This window comes from Mandrillus leucophaeus, unplaced genomic scaffold (assembly GCF_000951045.1).
Source record: "Mandrillus leucophaeus isolate KB7577 unplaced genomic scaffold, Mleu.le_1.0 Scaffold207, whole genome shotgun sequence".
Classification (NCBI taxonomy): Eukaryota; Metazoa; Chordata; class Mammalia; order Primates; family Cercopithecidae; genus Mandrillus; species Mandrillus leucophaeus.
Genome location: NW_012102110.1, coordinates 4041882 through 4058670, shown reverse-complemented (window position 1 = coordinate 4058670; position 16789 = coordinate 4041882). Strand labels below are relative to the sequence as shown.

The window sequence follows — 16789 nt, the reverse complement described above, 5'->3', positions numbered from 1 at the left end:
TTCTTTAAAAAAAATTCTTTTTTTCATTTATCTGGGACAAATGCTCAAGAGTACAATTGCTGGGTTGTCAGTACATGTTTAATTCTCTAAGAAACTGCCCAACGGTTTTCCAGAATGGCCATACCTTTTCACAGTCCCACGAGCTTTTGGTCATGCCTCTCTCCTAAGCTCCGGAATATTGCTTCCCACTGCCTCTTGGGTAAATGTGCCTGGATGTCTCACATCCAGGAACTCAGGTTGTTAACACTTGAGCTCATTATTTTCCCCTAGACACCAATTATTTCTCTTTTATTTCTGTCTTTATTAACAGAAGTGTTTACTACCTGAGCCAGACACTGTGATCCACCATATATTCCCTGTCTCTCTCACCTATTCCCATGTTTAATCCATCATTTGGATTGGTCCATTTTATCTCCTTTTTCTCAAATACAGGAAAAGACAGATCATCATCAACCAGCAATTGTGACTATCCACCTATTCACATAAGGATTTCCCAACTTGGGGTATTTTTGTCAAGTTGAGACCAGGCATTTTGGAGTTAGTAAGTGTAGTAATGTTTAAGGCAGAGAGAAGTAAAACAGACTAGTAGGTCACATATAAGCAGCCCTAAATTGCCAAGCGAACTCAAATCTCTGTACATAGCAGCAGATTGCAAAACACAGACCTATTCTGGGGAAAGTTCTGGCCTTGGGTCTGTGTAGAAAGTGCAAATGAATTCTAATGTATTTATGAAACAACTTATTTTACCAGTGTGGACCCTGTCAATTAATCTTATATAGCAGAGTGTGCTGGCTTGGATCCACTATTAGTTGTAATATTTTATAGAACAGTCCTTAAAAGTCATGTAAGGGTCAAGTTAAGAATAATTGTGCCTTAGTGGCTTTGTTACTAAGAAATCTTAGCTACTAGGATTTTTGAAGAAAATTTTCAAGTTTCTTGTGACATAAGCTAGAGCATGCTTGTTCCTGGTCAGCACTTTGGCCATTCAGTAGAATTTGAGGGCCATTACTCACTGTTGTTACTAGCTACACTTAACTAGGTATGTCACCTTCATGACTCCAGACCCCAAACTAGGTCTTTCTGGCCGCCAGAACAAATTATCTACCAAAATAATTCTCAGAGATGTGACATAATACTTGTGAAACTGTATCCTGAAATAAAGGCCCTGCCAGTGCTGAGAGGTAATGTAAGGAAATGGGCAATCCAGAGGCAGGTGCCAATCCTTTTAGTGCCTCCCTGGAGATCACCCCTTCCTGTCTTCTCTTCCAGTTGGATAGCCAATTCTACTTCAAGTAGAATATCAGCCGTTGGCCGTTTTGCTATTAGTATAAATGATTATTAAGTTGTTTGTGTTAAAAGAATCACTAATATCATGTCCCTGGGGACTCTGTAGTGTGACTGCTTGGCATAATTGTAGGCAAGGAAGCCAATCTGGCTTTCTAACAATAGGGAATATATTCAGGAAATTCCCCATTTAAGCTCATTTCCAGCTGGCTTTGTTTAGCTAGTGCTGTGGGACATCAGAGTCCTTGGAAGTCAGAGCCATTGACACTTATTTCTTTCATTATGATCCAGGTTCCATCAGGTTACTGTGACTGTCATCAATAGCCTCCAAGGGAAAAAAACTCACAAGAGTCAGCTTGGGACATATGAGAAAGAGATGCCAGTCTCCTACCTCTTGTTTCCTTACTTGAAGTGCAACCCATTTCCAACCATCTTTTCTTTACAACTACTCAGGGTCCTGCTTTGATTTTTCTATGCACACAGCTGACATATGCTGGGCCTAAGAAAGGGAGGCTGCAGGACTGGACATGCCAGTTTGCTAGAGAACCAGCTAATCCTCTGTGAAGCTTGTCCAGTGAAGACCCAGATATTTACAAAATTATCAGGAAATAACTCATTCTCTTTCCCTCTGTATATTCTGTCTGTATTGTCTTTCCATTGCTTCTGTAATAAATTATCGCAAATTTAGCAGCATACAATAAAAATTTTTTATCTTATATTTCCATAGGTCAGAAGTCCCAAACAGGTCTCACCTGGCTAAAATCAAGGCATTACAGAGCTGTGTTCCCTTCTGGAGGTTCTAGGGGAGAATCCATTTGCTTGCTCATTTGAGTGGTTGGCAGCATCCAATTTCTTGTGGTTGGAGGACTGCTTTCTAGCTGGCTGTCAGATGAGGACTTTTTCCTATTTCTTAAGGCCACCCATATTCATTGTTTGGTGACCTAGTTCCTCTATCTTAGAAGCCAGCAACAGTGGGTAGAGTCATTTTCATGCTTGGAATCTCTTTCCTTTTTTCTCTGTCTCATCTCTCTCTAACCCAGCTGGGAAAGGTTTTCTGCTTTTAAGGTCTCATGTGATTAGATTGGCCCATGTGGTTAATCCAGGATAATCTTACAATCTAACGGTCTGAATCCTTAATCACATTAGCAAAGTTCCTTTTGACATGAAATGTAACATATTTACAAGTTCTGGGGATCAGCATTTGGGCATCTTTGGGTATCCATGATCTGTCTACCATACTATATGTAGGAATAGGATTCATGTATGCATTTATTCAACAAACATTTATTGAGTGCCTACTATATACCAGACAATTTGTAAGGCACTGGATGGATATTCTCTTGTATCTCACTTGAGAACAGTGAGAGGTGATAAAGAGTTTGTGCACTGAACAAATTTACTGATTGAATTTTCTCTTGAGCCACACATTGTCCACAAGGAGAAAAGGCCTGGGAGGGACATGATAACAGGTTCATTTCATTTTTCACAGATTAGGGGCTGGGCACAAAATGAAAAATTAATGGTACGAAAATGCTATTGTAGAGGTTCTCTTAACTGAGAAAGAATAAATTCATGTAACAATATATAATGGCTTTTGATATGTGTCATGGTATCATGCTAATATATATAAATATGGTTTGTGCTCCATAAAAGCTTGCAATTTAGCTCAGGAGGTGTGGCATTTCAAATAAATAACAATATAGAGCAATATTTCGTATGATTAAAGCAACAGTCATGCTTCAGACCACGTGTGATGACCCATGCTGTAATCCCAGCACTTTGGGAGGCCGAGGAGAGTGGATCACTCGAGGTCTGGAATGAGACCAGCCTGGACAACATGGCAAAACCCCATCTCTACTACAAATACAAAAAATTAGCTGGGCGTGGTGGTGGGCACCTGTAATCCCAGGTACTTGGGAGGCTGAGGTGGGAGAATTACTTGAACCTGAAAGGTGGAAACTGTAGTGAGCCAAGATTGCATCACTGCACCAGCCTGGGTGACAGAGTGACAGACTCCATCTCAAAAAAAAATGTCATGCTTCAGACCACAGGTGCACAACCATGTGTGCCAGCAACAGGGATTTAGGAGATTGTCAGAGTTCATGGGAGAGGAGGATCAGAGTTAAAAATATCAAGTGTGGACAGAGTCCTTCATTAAATGATGGACTATAAATAAAGGACAGAACTGTCCTTGTATATGTATCCTTTCTCTATTATCTGTCATATTATTTCCTTCAAAAAGAATACCTAGGAAAAGTTAGATCAAAATGCTATTACTCAAAACATTGACGACACCAAATACTGGTGAGTATGTGGAGCAACAGGAACTCTTTCATTGCTGGTGAGAATGCAAAACAGTACATCCACTTAGGAAGAGCATGGCAGATTCTTACAACACTGAACATATCCTTACCATACACTCCAGCAATTGCACTTCTAGAAAAGGAGCCAAATAAAGCTGAAAATGTTCAATTCACACAAAAACATGCATATAGATGTTTATAGCAGCTTTACTCATGATTGCTGAAACTTGGAAGCAACCAAGGTGTTCTTTGATAGGTGAGTGAATAAATAAACTGTAGTACATCCAGACAATGGAATATTATTCAATGCTATAAATATCGAGCTATGAAGCCTTGAAAAGACATGGAAGAACATTAAATACATATTACTAAGTGAAAGAAACCAGTTTGAAAATCCTACATACTGTATATTGAAACTATATGACATTCAGGAAAAGGCAAAACAATGGAGACAGGAAAACTAGCAGCAGTTGTCAGGGATTAATGGGGAGGGAGTGATGAATAGGAAGAAGACCAAAGATTTTTAGGGCAGTGAAACTGTTCTTTATGATACTATAATGGTGAATACATGTCATTATATATTTGTCAAAACCCATAGAAGGTACAACACCAAGATACATCCCTAATATAAACTATGGATTTTGGATGATAATGACACATCAATGTAGATTCATCAGTTATAATAAATGCACCACTCTGGTGCAGGATGCTGATACTGGGGGAGACTGTGCTTGGGGGTAGGGAGTGCTATATGGAAACTCTGTGTACATTCTGCTCAATTTTGCTTTGTGTATAAAACTCTAAAAAATAAAGTCTACATTTTTAAAATGTTGTTTCTACTATTTTTTGAGTAGCTATTTTGTGCCAGACACTAAGCAAGGCTATGTTAGTTATCATTTGTCCTCACAGAAATCCCATAAAAGGGGTGTCATTATTTTTGTTGTACAAATGGGAAACCTTTTATTTGTGGAGATTATGTGACTTTCTTAAGGCTACCTAGCTGGTATGGTAGGACTGTGCTCCCACCCAAATCTCATCTTGAATTGTAGTTCCCATAATCCCACCTGTCATGGGAGAGACCCTGTGGGAGGTAATTTAATCAAGGGGGCAGTTACCCTCATGGTGTTTTCACGATAGTGCATTTATCACAAGATCTGATGGTTTTATAAGGGACTTTTCCCTCTTTGCTTGGAACTTCTCTTTGCTGCCACCATGTTTGTAAGTTTCCTGAGGACTCCCAGCCATGCTGAACTGTGAGTCAATTGAACCTCCATTCTCTATAAATTACCCAGTCTCAAGTATGCCTTTATTAGCAGCGTGAGAACAGACTAATACAGTAAATTAGTACCGTGGGGAGTGCCACTGCTGTAAAGATACCCAAAAATGTGGAAGTGACTTTGGAACTGGGTAACAGACAGAGGTTGGAACCATTTGGAGGGCTATTAGAAGACAGGAAAATGTGGGGAAGTTTGAAACTTTGTAGAGACTTGTTGAATGACTTTGACCAAAATGTTGATAGTAATATGGACAACTAAGTCCAAGCTGAGATGGTCTCATATGGAGATGAGGAACTTGTTGGAACCTGGAGTAAAGGTCACTCTTGCTATGCAAAGAGACTGGCGACATTTTGCCCCTCCCCTAATCATCTGTGGAACTTTGAACTTGAGAGAGATGATTTTGGATATCTAGGGGAAGAAATTTCTAAGCCACAAAGTCTTCAATAGGAAGCGTAGCATAAAAGTTTGAAAATTTGCAGCATGATGATGCAATAGAAAAGAAAAATCCCATTTTCTGGGGAGAAATTCAAGCCAGTGACAGAAATTTTCATAAGTAAGTTAGTACTGCAGGAGGAGTTGAATGTTAATTACTAAGATAATGGGGAAAATGTTTCCAGGGCACGTCAGACACCTTCATGGCCGCCCTTCCCATCACAGGCCTGGAGGCCTAGGATGGAAAAATGGTCTCCTCAGCTACTCCCAAGGCCCTCCCGCTTTATGCAGCCTCAGGTAATGGTGCCCTGTGTCCTAGATGCTGCAGCTCCAGCCATGGCTAAAAGGTGTCAACGTACAGCTCAAGCCATTGCTTCAGAGGGTTCAAGCCCCGATCAAGCCTTGGTGGCTTACATTTGGTATTGAGCCTGTGGGTGTCACAGGAGTCAAGAATTGGGGTTTGGGAACCTCTGCTGCTTAGATTTCAGAGGGTATATGAAAACGCCTGGATGTCCAGGCAGAAATTTGCTGCAGGGGCAGAACTCTCATGGAGAATCTCTGATAGGGCCGTGCAGTAGGGAAATGTGGGGTCAGAGCCCCCACACAGAGTCCCCACTGGGGCACTGCCTGGTGGTGCTGTAAAATGAGGGCTACTGTTCTCCAGACCCCCAGAATGGTTTTTTGTTTGTTTGTTTTTTTTTTTTTTACAGAGTTTTGTTTTCTGTCACCCAGGCTGCAGTGCAGTGGCACAATCTCAGCTCACTGCAACCTCCACCTCCCGGGTTCACGCCATTCTCCTGCCTCAGTCTCCCGAGTATCTGGGACTACAGGTGCCCACCACCATGCCCGGCTAACTTTTTGTATTTTTTAAGCAGATATGGGGTTTCACCGTGTTAGCCAGGATGGTCTCAATCTCCTGACCTTGTTATTCGCCCGCCTTGGCCTCCCAAAGTGCTGGAATTACAGGCATGAGCCACCGCACCCGGCCCAGACCCCAGAATGGTAAATCCACCAACAGCTTGCACCATGCTCATGGAAAAGCCACAGACACTCAATGCCAGCCTGTGAAAAAGCAACCAGGAGGCAAGCTATACCCTGCAAAGCCACAGGGGCAGAGCTGCCCAAGGCCGTGGGAGTCCACCTCTTGCAGCAGTGTGACCCAGAAGTGAGACATGCAGTCAAAGGAGATCATTTTGGAACTTTAACATTAATGATCGCGCTATTGGGTTTTGGACTTGCATGGTGTCTATAGCTCCTTTGTTTTGGCAGTTTCTCCCATTTGGAATCGGTGTATTTAACCAATACCTGTATGCCCATGGTATCTAGGAAGTAACTAACTTGCTTTTGATTTTACAGGCTCATAGGTGGAAGGGACTTGCCTTGTCTCAGGTGAGACTTTGAACTTGGATTTTTAACTTTATGCTGGAATGAGTTAAGACCTTGGAGGACAGTTGGAAGGACGTGATTGTGTTTTGAAATGTGAGGACATGAGATTTGAGAGGGGCCAGGGGTGGAATTATATGGTTTGGCTGTGTCTCCATCCAAATCTCATCTTGAATTATAGTTTTCATAATCCCCATGTGTCATGTGGGGGATGTGGTAGAAGGTAATTTAAACATGAGGGCAGTTACCCTCATGCTGTTCTCGTGATAGTGAGTGAGTTCTCATAAGAACAGATGGTTTTATAAGGGGCTTTTCCCTCTTTGCTTGGAACTTTGCCTTGCTGCCACCATGACTGTAAGTTTCCTAAGGCCTTCCCAGCCATGCTGAACTGTGAGTCAATTAAACCTCTTTTCTTTGTAAGTTATCCAGTCTCCCAGTCTTGGGTATGTCTTTATTAGCAGCATGAGAAAGGACTAATATACCAGCTAGTAATTTAGAATCTGGGATTCTAATCTTGATTATCTGGCTCCAAAGCCCAGCAGTATTTTACTATTCTACAATATTGTTTACTAACAAACAATAAATTTTCTTTTTATAAATGCAGTTGGGGATATTGTATTTAATAATATGGGGACATTTTATAACAGTCATTGAATCTTCAAGTAGGAAAATTGTCTGACTTAGGAAATATGAAAATAAAAAGATTATGGATGAGAAAAACAGGAAATAAAGAAATACATAGGGAGTAGTTAAAACCCCTTTCCAAAGAAGAATACTACTCAAAGTCTATTTATAATTACAGGCTTCCAGTTTCCAGTTTTGGGGGAGTAGTCTTTATCAGACCAACTCTCCCACAGAAACCAAAGATAATCTTTAGACTCTGGAGAGCAATAAAAAGCAAGTGGAAATTAGAGAGGTGTCTACACGTGGAAGAAAGGAGTAGCGTTAAGATGAAAGAACTATTTTTTATTTTGTCTGAGAGGCAGGTAAAACTTGAAAGTTCCCAGATCTTACTGCCCTAAAGGAACAGAGGACCGAGTTTGGGCAACCATAGTTGCTGGAAAATAAAAAAAGAAATCCAGAAAAGGAGAAATCCAGAGAAAGGGACACCCAAATTCTGTGTATAATGTGCCCAAATCTGTTCATAGCCGATGCCAAGCAGTGCCAATAAATCTTTTTTTTTTTTTTTTTTTGAGAGGGAGTCTCAGTCTTGTCACCCAGGCTGGAGTACAGTGGCACAATCTCAGCTCACTGCAACCTCTGCCTCCCAGGTTCAAGTGATTCTCCTACCTCAACCTTCTGAGTAGCTGGGACTATAGGTGCCCACCACCACACCCAGCTAACTTTTGTATTTTTAGTAGAGATGGGGTTACACCATGTTGGCCAGGCTGGTCTTGAACTCCTGACCTCAGGTGATCCGCCCACCTTGGCCTCCCACAGTGCTGGGATTGCAGGCATGAGCCCCTGTGGCTGGCCAGTAAGTCTTAAAGAACTAAACAAAGATTACTACAGCTTCCCATTACAGAGGACCTAGAATTTGGAGTTTGAGTCCAGTCAAGTTACCTGCCTGATGGAAAAAAAAAGTCAATACTCTCTCGAGAATCCAGAATCTCTATAATGTTTAATTCAAAATGTCTAGTATGCAATCAAAAATCATTTTGCATATTAAGAAACAAGGCAATGTGACTCATACTGTTTTTGCAATAAGGCAATGTAACAGAGACTGATCCCAGAATAATTCAGGTGTTAGAATGTGCAGACAAGAATTTTAGAAGAGCTGTTATAATTATGCTCAATAATGTAGAGAAAAATATGGTCATAATGAATGAACCAATAGGAGATCTCAGCAGAGAAATGGAAACTATTAAAAAATTCATGTGGAAATTCCAGAACTAAAAGAGATAGTATATAAAGTTAAAAATTCACTGGATGCACTTAACAGCAGTTTGGACAAAAATGAAAGGTCAGTTAACTTGATGTCAGCTCAACAGCAATGATCCAATCCAAAGAACAGAAAGGTTGGATAAAACAGAAAAGAAAGTAAGGACAAAGAGCCTCAGAAACATGTGGAACTGAGAAGTGAGTAGGTAAGATAAGACAAATACGATTCTTTTCTTTCCCATAATCCACATTTTCTATATTCCAAAAGCACACTTCTTGCCTATACTAAATCTTCTGCCTTTCAGGATGATGTCAATATCTGGCTCACAGTTTTCTTTCCATGAGGTCTGCAGTTCCTATCCTCAGTAGCTTTATTAGGTTTTTCACCCAGCTTTTAATGATCATTTTCCTTGTGCTAGGCACTGTGCTAATTGCTGTATAAAATAAAAAGATGAAATATGTATTCTTCTTGAAAGAACATGAAATGAGTGCTGCACTAGAGATGTAAACAACAGGCCGTTGTGTTATTATGATGGTGGGTCCAGGTGAGCAACCTTTGTGGACACTATCCACCTCCTTACATTGCAGAGTTCAGAAGAAATTGACCATGCAGTGTCTCAGCCCTCTCCTCCCTTCTCTTTGGGGCTTGACTGCCTGCAGAGAACCTATGTCCTACTCTGCTCTATGATATGTGGTATTAGGAGTCTGATCCTGCATGATAAGTAGACTGAGTGGGTAAGTCTAACTCTGGAGTGCAATGTTAAGCCAATTTTGCTGAAGACCTAAGCCAAGTTAATAAAAAAAAATGCTTATACCAACATTTTTAGTCTTTTGATTCTATAAGCTAGATACACCATAGTTTAGATAGTTCCTGATTTTTAAAATTTTTTGTTATGGAAAATGATACTGTAATGAATAATTTTTTATATGTATACCTATGTGGGTATTTCTGAAGAAAGAAATGGAACTGCTGGGTCAATGGTAAAATTCTCATAGCTATTGACAAAATTTCTTTCATTGTAAATAATTTTTACTTGTACTAACATTTCACAACTTTTCTCTTCATTTGGACCATTCACCCATTCTCACAAAACTTGCAAGATCTCCATTTTGATTTCCTCATTTATCCATATCTTAGTACTGTTAGTAGCCAATAAACTCCTGGAGACTGTTGGTTGCCTGGGGAAATTCTGTAAAACGTGCAGTATTTGCTGAAAAATGTGTAGTCTTCTATTCCTCAATAAGTCTCTTCAATTTAGATATAGACAACACAAATATAAGCAGTTTGCAAATATATGATTTAAACTTGTGAATTGCAAAGACTAAACAAAACTGATGTTTAACCATGTAACATTTGTCATTTCCTGAGGATTTGTTTGTGGAGGAAAGTGATGAGAAAAATAGGATTTAAGTCATATTTGAGGACAAAGCCTTTTAATTCCACACTCTCTAAACCTGAACCATGCCAGTGGTGTTAGACAAAACAGTTCTGTTGTCATATCTCAGAATAACTTTACCAACATTATGATACTAGCAACTCACACATGTTTAGGTTATAAAGTTTATAAAAGACTTGCCACCCAAGTGGAATATAGATTAATCTTCCAATTCTACAAATGAAGAATGTTGTCTGAGGTTCAGAGAATATAACTGTTTTGTCTAGGGTCACATTATACCTGACAGAAGGGGGACTTAAATTCAGGTCTACATTCTAATTTGAACTGATAAGAAAGACGGAGGGCAGATTAAACAGCATAGTGAATGACTATGGTTCTCTATCCTCTGCCTCCATCCATGTAAGGGTAAACAGAGTACAACAGAACAGGGAAACGTGAGTGGAAAGGTGTTAGCAAGAAGTTGTTTTTTACTTTTCTGCTCTTCAACTCTCAGTTAACTGTCTGCTCAGGAATTATCATCCCCAAGATCTTCTCTCCTAGGTATTGGTGCTGCAACCTCTACACTGGACCTTTAGGGGAGCACTGATTTCTCCCTACTCGAGTGTGAGAAAAAACGTCCATAATGATTTATTAATTACGTTCCATGTGCCAGTTACTGGGCTAGATTCTTTACTTTTATATTGTCTCATTGCTACTGAAATTATTAATAGTATTCCCTTTTTACACATGAGGAAATTGCCAAAACTATACTAAGAACAGAATAATCGAACACATTTCTTTTTTCCTTGAAGTGGCAAAGATGAGTGGCAAATTCTTTTGAATTTTAAAATTAAAATAATGTATCAAAATGTAAAAGGAAAAATTAAAACAGCAAAAGGAGCCATGATTCTACCAATCTAATGCAACTATTTTTTTGTGTTCCATTTTATCCTTATATGCATGGATTTTTTTATAAGTTGCAATTAGAGTATATGTAAGTTTTGTGTTCAGATTTTCAAATTTAATCTCATAACTGTCTTCTATGTTCTCATAATCTTCACAATAAATATTTTAGTGTTTGCTTCATAAATGATTCCTGTAATGGACATTTCGGTTATTTCCAGTGTTTGATTGCCCAAATCAAATTGCTATGCTTTGTGTTAATAGTGTTTTGTTACTATTAAATTATTTCCTTAGAATAAACTCTCAAGAGTAATATTATTAAATAAAAGATTGTAAACATTTTTATAGCCTTGCCACATGATACCACGTTACTAGGCAAAAAAGCTATGTGAATCTGAGTGACACACACAAGTAACTTTAGAGTTAGACATTTTCAAAAGAAACCATGCTGTTTTCTATTTCTGGCAATATAATCAGTTAGAAACTCTGAATGCTTCTCCAAGCTAAAATATTGAATAAAATATAAAAATCATCTTAAATAAATTTCTGAGCTGACAAGAAAGTAATAAATCTTAAAATCCAAAATGAATTAAAACCAACAATTCTGATTAGTAAGTGAGAAATCTGCCTTTACCCTGGGTGGCCCGTTGAATACAAAAGAATACAACATTCATGATGTTACATCCTTCCTGGTGCATCATATTCGGAGACACATGACTCAGTATGATCCATTATTGGTGATACTAAGTTTGATTACTAGATTAAGATGGTTTCTGCTAGATTTCTTCATTGTAAAGGCACCAAAGATAACTTGTAATAAGTTATCTTTAGGGTGACACCTTCAGACTGTATGACTATCATGTTCCCCAACCGGTTTTACACAATAGTAATACATCCATTAATAATACTTGCCTGAATTGATTTTTACAGTGATGTTTTGCAAAATGATGTTTCTCTAATTCTGTCATTTCTTCTGTATTTGCTATTTTATATTCTTTATATTATATTCTTTATATTCTTCTGTAAATAAGAGCTTCCCCTCTCTTCCCCTTCTGTGGGCTATGGATTATTTTTTAAGTGTTAGAATCCATATTCTCAACATTTTTTTTTGATGCTTGATTGTCCTAAATGTGGCCAGTGAGGATTCAAGTTGCCTTGCGTGTGTTTGTGACATGTTCCCATGTTTTTGAGCACTTTCTTACTTCTGATTCAGCAAGAAATTCCAGGCTAACATTGTACTTTACCTAATCCAGACCTAGAATCAGTCTTCTGCAAGAAGACCTTGTTCCTTTTAATGGAGAATGGCATTTGGAAAACATGTTCTGAGAAAGGAGTGCCTTCCTGTCTATTAAGATAAGATTGAAACTAGGCCTTTTCAGTAACAGAGCTAGGACATTTATGATTTTTAAAATAATGAGTTTAAATGGTTATGTCTCTGCAGGTCTTTGTTTCATTTGCCAAGTCCATATTTATATTTCTCTACTCCCAGAATGATAATTTTAGTTCCCAATAACATCAACATATTTATTCATTTACTCAATTCTATAATACATGAAAATTAATTTCAGATTTAGTACATTAATATTGCTACCAATAAAAATCCTACAAGCTAAAGTTCAAGATATTTTGCAATTTTTCTTGTCCTTAGAATATAACCACTGAGTGTATACAGCTAGAATACTGTGTTCCACTGGTATGTTGGATTATATTTTTTCTTCTGAGTTTATGTTATCATTTTGATATACTGTTAGATTCAATTATTTCTGTTTGTATTAAATTTTATTTTATTCATTTATTTTTTTTTTTATTTTATTTTTTCGAGACGGAGTCTGTCTCTTGTTGTCCAGGTTGGAGTGCAGTGGTGCGATCTTGGCTCACTGCAACCTCTGCCTCTGGGATTCAAGCAATTCTCTTGCCTCAGCCTCCCTAGTAGCTGGGATTACAGGCATGCACCGCCACACCCGGCTAATTTTTTGTATTTTTAGTAGAGATGGGGCTTCTCCATGTTGGTCAGGCTGGTCTTGAACTCCCAACCTCAGGTGATGCACCCGCCTCAGCCTCCCAAAGTGCTGAGATTACAGGTGTGAGCCACTGCGCCCGGCCTGTATTAAATTTTAAAGCTTGTGATTTCTTCTTTTTTTGTTATTTCTGTTGATTTATTTGTATTTTTGACTATGTAAACATAAACATAATTCAAAAGTCAAAACTATATATAAATATACACTCAAGGAAGCCTCATTCACTTTCACTATATTTCTACTAAGTTATCAAGAGATAACTAGTTTTACTAGTTTCTCACTTATCCTTTCTGTACTTATTTTCACAAAAATAAATAGATGCACACATATCTTATTTCCCCTTTCTTATACTAAAGAGAGCATAACAAATACTCTTTTGCTCTGGAGTTTTGGAAAAAATTAACAACATAAATGAATTGCACTTTATTGTATAGATATACCATAGTTTATTCAGTAAGTCTCCTATTTGTTCATATAGGTTGTTTTAAATATTTTGCTATTAAAAATTGTACCATAACTAATAACCTATTGTACATATATTTTTATTGTTGAGGGGTATCTTCACCACTAATCCTAGAAGCGGGATTACTAGGTCAAAGAATAAATGCGTATGCACTTTTGCTAGATATTGCCAAATTCCTCCCTATAGGGATGTCAGTATTTTACATCCGTACCAGCAATCTATGAAACTGAGTGTTTTCCCTCAGCCTCATTAAAAGAGTCAAGTGTCAAGCTTTCAAGGACACCCTCCCTTTTAAATAGTTTGTCCTTACATGGTCTTTATTCTTCTTTCAACCCCCTGCTTCCATAATTTGCATAATTTTTTTTTTTTTTTTTTTGCCTTGTCAGGACTTTCTCTGGGCCTGTTAAGTTTTTAGACACAGCACAGACAAGGAGTTTATTATATTTGCCTTGCAATTTTTGTAATTACATTTTGAGAGAAGCTGCTTATTTGTAAATCTGTGTGGTCTAAGACAAGAAGGCTTTCCTTCATATTCTTTCATTTTATAACAACCAACTTAAACCGTGAACGCTTCATATTCTTAAAACACCTAAACACATAACAACTGTTCTAAAAATGATTAGCCATGAAAAATTCACACAATATCATGCTGAACTTTGCAAAAGCAAAGTCAGATTTCTTTTAGGGACCCATCACTCAGCAAAACAAATGTCAAAACAAGTTTTTCTTACCTTGAACTTTCACATGGCCACGTACAAAAAGGAAAATGAGTTTCTAAGCCAGCACCAAAGATTATAAGACAGACGGAAAAATGATAAGAAAACATCTCATATTTTTGCCTATGTAGGTAAGAGACTGAATCTTCTTCTTGTAAAAAAATGTTTTTTTCTTTTTTCTTGTTCTTTTTTTTCTGTATTTCTACCAACAGGACTATTTTCTTTGGAGGAGAACTAATGCTTATAGCAACACTTGTATATACAGTGGCCTCTGGGCTTACAAGACTTAACATTTGCAGTTTTGAGTATTAGATGGATATGACAGTTGATACTTTGCAATTTTGCTGAGACAGGGATTTGAATTCTGTACACAGCACAAAGAAAGGTAAGTGTATGTTGGTTGGAATGTCCCTGAGCTAGGGAGTGAGCTATTTTCTCTAGGGTTCTGTTGGTCTTGATTATATGAACAGGTATACCTTGTTTTATTCTACGATGTAGATAATTGAATGTTTTACAAATTGAAGGTTTGTAAAACACTGCATGAAGTGTCTATTAGCGCCATTTTTCCAATGACATGTGCTCACTTTGTGTCTCTGTGTCACATTTTGGTAATTCTCACAATACTCCAAATTTTTCATGATCATGATATCTGTTATGGTGATCTGTGATCAATGATTTTTATATTTTATTATTGTAATTGTTTTGGAGCATCATGACCTGTGCCCATGCAAGGTGATAAAGTTAATCGATAAATACTGTGTGCACTCTGCTGACTGACTGTTTCCCCATCTCCCTCCCTCTACTCAGACCTCCTTATTCCCTGAGACACCATAATATTAAAATTAGGACAATTAATAACCCTACAATGGCCTCTAATGGCAAATTGAGCATTGGCTTCAACTTAAAGTTGCAAGCTTAGTGAAAAAGCCATGGTGTAAACTGAGATAGGCTAAAATCTAGGCCTCTTGTATCAAGCAGTCAAATTGTGGATAGAAAGGAAAAATTCTTGAAGGAAAGGAAAAGTGCTATCACAAAAATAGTAAGAAAGTGAAACAGTCTTATCGCTGATATGAAGAAAGTTTTAGTGGTCTGGATAGAAAATCAAACCAGCCACAGCATTCCCTTAAACCAAAGTGTAATCCAAGGCCCAACATTCTTCAATTCTGTGAGGTCTGAGAGAGGCGAGGAAGCTGTAAAAGAAGAATGTGGGGCTAGCAGAGGTTGGCTCATGAGGTTAGAGGAAAGGAGCCATCCCCATAACATAAAAGTGCAAGGTGAAGCAGAAGTACTGATGTAGACGCTGTGGTAAGTTATCCAGCGGACCTAGGTAAGATCACTGATGAAGGTGGCTACACTAAATGACAGATTTTTAGGGTATAAAAAAATGGCTTTCTATGCTATCTAAGATTTTCATAGCTAGAGAAGAGAATGATGCCTGGCTTCAAAGCTTGAAAGGACAGGCAGATTCTCTTATTAGAGGCTAACACAGCTGGTAACTTTAAGTTGAAGGCAGGCCTGGCGTGGTGGCTCACGCCTGTAATCCCAGCACTTTGGGAGGCCGAGGCGGGCGGATCACGAAGTCAGAAGATTGAGACCATCCTGGCTAACATGGTGAAACCCGATCTCTACTAAAATACAAAACATTAGCCGGGCATGGTGGCGGGCGCCTGTAGTCCCAGCTACTTGGGAACCTGAGGCAGGAGAATGGCGTGAACCCGGGAGGTGGAGCTTGTAGTGAGCCGAGATTGTGCCACTGCGCTCTAGCCTGGGTGACAGAGCGAGATTCCGTCTCAAAAAAAAAAAAAAAAAGTTGAAGCCAATGCTCAATTTGCCATTCCAAAAATTCTAAGGCCCTTGAAAATTATGCTAAATCTACTCTGCCTGTGCCCTATCAGTGGAAAAACAGAGCTTGGATGACAGCACATCTGTTTACAGCATAGTTTACTGACTATTTTAAGTCCACTGTGGAGATCTACTGCTCAGAAAAAAAAAAATTTCTTTCAAGATACTACTGCTCATTTACCAACGCGCCTGCTCACCCAGGAGCTCTGAAGGAGATGTATGAGGTGATGAGCATTGTTTTCATGTCTGGTAACACAGCGTCCATTCTGCAGCCCATGAATCAAGGAGTCACTTTGATTTTCAAGTCTCATTAGTTATGATATACATTTTGGGCTAGACACAGTGGCTCAAGCTTGTAATCCAGTGTTTTGGGAGGCCAAGGTGGGAGAATCACTTGAGCTCAGGAGTTTGGGTCTTCAGTGAGTTATGATTGCACCACTGCATTCCAGGTTGGGTGACAGGGTGAGACCCTATGCCCCCACAAAAAAGAAATACATTTTATAAATCTATAGTTTCCATAGATAGCGATTCATCTGATGGATTCGGGCAAAGTCAATTGAAAACCTTCTGGAAAACATTCACCATTCTAGATGCCATTAAGAATATCCATGAATCATGGGAGCAGGGCAAAATATCAACATTAACAGGAGTTTGTAAGAAGTTGATTCCAACCCTCACGAGTGACTTTAAGGAGTTCAAGACTTCAGTGGAGAAAGTAAGTACAAATGAGATAGAAATAGCAAGAGAACTAGAATTAGAAGTAGAGCCTGAAGATGTAACTGAATTGTTGCAACCTCAGGATAAAACTTTAGTAGATGAGGAACTGCTTCTTATAGATGAGCAAAGAAAGTGATTTCTTGAGATAGAATATACTCCTGGGGAAGATGGTATGAACATTGTTGAAATGACAA

The 16789-nt window shown here is 38.6% G+C and overlaps 1 protein-coding gene across 1 annotated transcript in view; it reads left to right on the top strand.

The window, feature by feature from the left end:
* The first annotated feature begins 221 nt into the window (after positions 1-221).
* SELE (selectin E) overlaps positions 222-16789 on the top strand; it is a 41729-nt gene continuing 25161 nt past the window's right edge. The window contains exon 1 of the mRNA XM_011979953.1: positions 222-541. The gene's annotated coding sequence lies outside the window, so the exon portion shown is untranslated. The remainder of the gene's footprint in view (positions 542-16789) is intronic.